The following is a 5,550-nucleotide window of genomic DNA, read 5'->3' on the forward strand; positions in this document are numbered from 1 at the left end:
ATTTTCCTAATGGGCTGTGGGGATCTATTTTTAGTTTTGGATTTTTCCTAACCTTTTTCACACATTCCTTCTCCTGGGACCCTCCCGAATTACCCATGGTTGGTTTACCACACAATTTTGTTGTCCTTACCAATCTAATGAGACCACGGTTCGCTTCACCAAGCCACTTTCTCCTTTTACTCAGGAGTTCCCTCACTCCACCTTGCCAGTCCAAACCCTCGGGACTCATAACATTATATACACTCCTATCGCGATGCCCCCATCCCCTCCCCTTAGGTCCCATTTGAGAGGACTTCCGGGGGCACAATCTGTCCGATCCGCCTAGCCAGAATACATCATCCCTCCCCCTCAGTTACATTGTTTAGAACTTCTCTCTGCCATCCTTTTGTCTTGTTAAGTGTGTCTTCTAGCAAAGCCTCCTGGAATCTAGTGCCTACGTGCAGGGCTTGGCTAATCCTTCTATTGTTAATCAATTGTGACCGTTTTATTTTTAAACTTCTTCCTTTCTCACAGTAAGACAGCACGTACTTCTGCATAAGCATCACATGTTGGCATAGGATCTCCAAGCCATATGGCTAGGAGACATGAGGCTGGGTGAACAAAGGCATTCCAATCTGGCTTGTGTCCAGGAAGTCTCCCAATGCCCTTTAGAAACTCCTCCCACTGACCCATCAACAAAAACAGCACTGAACCCAATAAATGCCAGATATTCTAACATACTGATACATGCTTTCTAGTTAGAGTTACATAGAGCTATATGATCCACAACAACAGGTTCTCCTCAAGGCTGCGTCCTAAGTCCGCTGCTGTTCACCCTGTTGTGCTAGGTTTGCCACCAACCATATTGTGAAGTTCGCAGATGATACAACAGTAGTGGGCCTTATTCATGATGACAATGTGGATGCTTACTGCAAGGAGGTTGAGGGGTTGGGAGAACTGTGTAAGGAAAACAGCCTAGTTTTAAATACCGGAAAAACCAAAGAGATCATTGTCAATTTCAGAAAAGGTAGGCACAGCCACACTTTTCTGTGCATTAATGATTCACCTGTGGAGATGGTTACCAGCATCAAATTCCTGGGTGTGCAGCTAACGAGTAGGCTGGCTTGGTCGCTCAACAGCGAGACACTGGTGAAGCGGGCACAGCAGTACCTGCATTTTCTCCGTCGCATGAGAAAGGCACATCTTCCTTCTATCCTTACCACTTTCTACAGGGGGACAATCAAGAGCATCCTGTCATACGGCATCACAGTCTGGTTTGGAAGCATCCCTGCTTCAGACAGGAAGGCAGTGCAGAGAGTGGTGAGGATGGCCGAAAAGATCATTGGCAGTTACCTCCCTCCCATCCANCTATTATACTGAAATTATAACAGTATAATTTGTAACAATGAAAATACATCCTGCATATCAGATATTTACATTACGATTCATAACAGTAGCAAAATTACAGTTATGAAGTAGCAACGAAAATAATTTTATGGTTGGGGGTCACCACAACATGAGGAACTGTATTAAAGGGTCGCGGCATTAGGAAGGTTGAGAACCACTGCTTTAATATTTAAGGCTCTAATTTGGCTTTCCTTTCGGATCATTCTAGTCAGTACTTCGAGGGTTAGTATAAACATTAACAGCGAGAGTGGACACCCTTGTCTTGTACCTTTCCTAATTTGGAAGCTTTGTGTCACTTCTCCATTAATTATAACTCTCACCTCTTGTTTATCGTATATAGCTCTGAATATGTTTATAAAATTTCCGCCAAAGTCCATATAGCCTAACTGCCTCAACATAAAATTCCAATTTACGTTGTCAAAGGCTTTTTGTGCATCCAAAAACATCAGAGCTGCTTGTTTTTCACTGTGGATCTCATAGTACTCCAAAATATTCAAAATCGTCCTCATATTGTTTCGAATTTGCCTTCGTGGTAGGAAAACATTTTGATCTACGTGTATAAATTCGTTTAGGTATCTTTTTAGCCTTCCCGCAATTATTGCCATAAATATTTTATAATCCGAATTTAAAAGCGATATTGGCCTATAATTATTGATTTTTGTTAAGTCCGAATTTTCTTTTGGGATCAACACAATGTTTGCTTCTATCCAGGATGCTGGCGTTTTTGCTTCCTTTAGGACTGCATTGAACGTCTCCAGTAATATTTTGCCAAATGAGTCTTGAAATTCTTTGTATATTTCTACTGGCAGTCCGTCTGGGCTCGGTGCTTTATTGCTCTTCTCTTTTTTCAATGCCTCAGTTAATTCAATCATTATTATCTCCGCATTTAACATACACTTTGTTTCGTCTGGAATTTTTGGTAGATCAGCTTTTTTAAAACATTGAAGTATTTTTTCATCCATAGCCCACTTATTCTCATCGTATAGTTTCGTATAGTAATTTTGAATTATCTTTTTCTTCTCTTCGTTTTGATGTTGTATATTTCCCTCTTCGTCCTGTAATTTATTAATCCAGCTTCTTTCTCTCTGCTTCTTTAGCTTATACGATAGCCATCTCCCTGGCTTGTTCGCATTCTCAAAGAAATTCTGGCCACTCCTTTTAATTTGTTGTGCTAGTTCTTCTTTCTCAAGAATGAACAACTTATGTTTAATCACTTCCATTTGTTGTTTCAGGCTTTCATTTTGGGGGTTATGTTGTAGTTCTATTTCTAATCTTTGGAATTCCTCTTCTAGGTTTTTTCCCTTTTGTTTCTTCTTTTTGTTTTCTCTTGCCATATAAGCTATAGCCACTCCTCTCACATACGCCTTCGTTGTATCCCATAAATTTTGTATGTTTGTATCCTCTTTTTTATTTTCCTGGAAGAACAACTTTAGCTGTTCCTCCAGCTTTATTTTAAATTCTTTGTGTTTTATAATCACTCTTTTTAGTGTCCATCTGCCTATTTTTTTTCCCCTCTCCACCTGATTCTCACCGGGTTGTGGTCTGCCCAAAGGTTCATTTCTATTTCCACTTCCCCCATTTCCTGCGATAGTTCTGTCGATACCCAAACCATATCTATCCTGGACCACGTCTTATATCTACTCGAATAGTACGTATATTGGCTTCCCCCTTGGTTTCTTTCTCTCCAAATATTTCACATCCCTAGTTCGTCCACCATCTTAAAGAAAGCTTTTGGCAATATTCTTCTAGGTCCCTTTCTTTCTTCCTTGCTTTTATAGTCTAGCTTCCTATCTATTATTGCCTTAAAAGTCGCCCATAATACAGATGTTCTCACAATCTATCACCCGTAGTGTATTATATAGTTTCCTATAGAACTGTTCTTGCCCCCCATTTGGGGCATAGATTCCTACTACTATTATCCGTTTTTGGTTAATTGTCATCTCCACTACCAAAATCCTGCCTTCTGTATCTTTATAGATTTGCTTGGCTAAGATTGACTCTCTGATATATATCACTACTCCTTTTTTGTGCTGTAATAAAGATGCAAACATCTTCCCCATTTTAGGGCATTCCAACACCTGTCTATGCTGTTCCTTAATGTGAGTCTCTTGAATAACTATAACATCTAAATTTCTTCTGATCAATTTATTAAAAGTTTTTTTTCCTTTTTTGAGGAGAGTTTAGGCCATTAATATTCAAAGATAGGATTTGCAGTTCTCCCATCATGTTTCTACTTATATCTAGTTTTTATACCCCTCGTTATTCTAGTCTCCTTTGGCTCCTCTCTCAGCTCATTTTTCCCTTTCATAGTTTACCGTTTCCTCTCTCTTCTCTCTTCTCGTTTTCCCATTGTCCCTCCTCTTCTACTCTAGCCAACCTTAACTCCCTCACTTCTTCAACATCTCTCTCTAGTTCTTCTTCACTGCTAAAGTTTTGCTTATAAAATTCCTCCGCCTTATCTGGAGTATCTATTCTAATCTTCTTGTCCTGCCACGAAATCAGTATTCCCTCTGGTATCAACCATCAAATGTTAACATTATATCTAGTCAGTTTCGTTGTCAAGAAGTGGTAGGGTCTTCGTAGATCCCTAACTCTTTTCGGCACCTGCTTTAAGACAATCAGCTGTTTCCCCCTGCATTCTAATGGCTCATCTCTCGCTCTGTGGAGGATCTCGTCCCTAATCGACTTTTTAACGAACCTAACATGAATCTCTTTAGGCAGGTTATGTCGTCTTGTGTAATTTGTGTGGATCCGATAGACCTCATCCATTTCACTCAGCATTTTTTCTTTCCCTATTCCCAGAGCTTTTGCTAGTAAATCCGCCATCATTTCCAATAGATCCTCTCCCGTCCTCTCTTATGTTCTGAAACCGTAAGTATCGGTCAGCTTTTTCAGATTCTAGGGCAATAACTGTTGCTTCTAGTTCTTTATTCGCTCTGGTTAGCTTCTCATTTATTTCTTCTACTCTTTTTTCTTCCTTTTCCATCCTTTCCTCCATCTTTTGTAATTTCTGTTCATTCTTTGCCATCTGCTGTTGGAACGATTCCAATCTTCCATCCATTACTTGCATCTGTTCTTTGAGAAGAAAACGGGGTACAATTGGAATGGTGGGTGTACCTGCAAATTCAGTCACGTTATAAGAAAGACAAAAAGGAATGGGGTATACGGAGGGATCTGACAACACTAGATAAAATATTATTAGGAACGGAGGAGAAAGCAATCAAAAGAACATATAAATATTTATTGGAATATAAAATGGAAGAGGAGCAGGTAAAAAAAGTGATGATAACATGGGCCCAAAATTTCGGATATAATATCGATTTAGACAAATGGCAAATGTTATGGGAAAGAAATAGAAAGTTAACCTTGGCCACCTCATATAAAGAGAATTTGTACAAAATGTTTTACAGGTGGCACTTCTCCCCAACAAGACTGGCAAAGATGAGAAAAGATATGTCACCACAGTGTTGGAAGTGCAAGAAAGTGTTAGGGACTTATTATCATATGTGGTGGACTTGTTCCAAAGCCAAAGAATTTTGGCGGCTAATAAAGACTTGGTTGGAGGAAATGTTGGGACTGAAGATAGATCCCAGACCAGAACTGTTTTTACTGGGAATGATAGATGGGAAGTTTAACAAAGGAGAGACATATCTAGTGTTGCATATTATAACAGCAGCAAGGTTGGTCTATGCCCAGAACTGGAAAAACGGAAATTCCCCGGTGGAGAGTGAACTAATTAAATTTTTTTTGATATGTGCAGAGATGGATAGACTAACATTAGAAATTAAAGACAAGGATGAAACAGAGTATTACAAAGTTTGGGATAAGATGTACTATTGGTTAGACTCGAGGAGAAAAAGTCAGAACAAAGAAAGCTCGTCTAGAAGAAAGTGTAGATTTTCAACCTCAAAGTGAGCGTAAGATAGAGATCAGAAAGAATATGAAATAAATAGACGTGGCATAACGGACTAATGCTTCTGCTTAACATGCAGACAGCCCAGGTTCGAATCTCGGAAGGGTATGTCTGACTGATGAAAACCAAACAAGGTTAGAAATAGCTATCTCAGTACTCCCTTAATTCTTTGTTAGCATTCCAAATTTTGAAAAACATATATGATGTCGCAGTTAAGCGACTGCTGCCTGTGGATGGCTTTGGATTGAGCT

This window comes from Protobothrops mucrosquamatus, unplaced genomic scaffold (assembly GCF_001527695.2).
Source record: "Protobothrops mucrosquamatus isolate PMUCROS unplaced genomic scaffold, P.Mucros_1.0 scaffold3696, whole genome shotgun sequence".
Lineage (NCBI taxonomy): Eukaryota > Metazoa > Chordata > Lepidosauria > Squamata > Viperidae > Protobothrops > Protobothrops mucrosquamatus.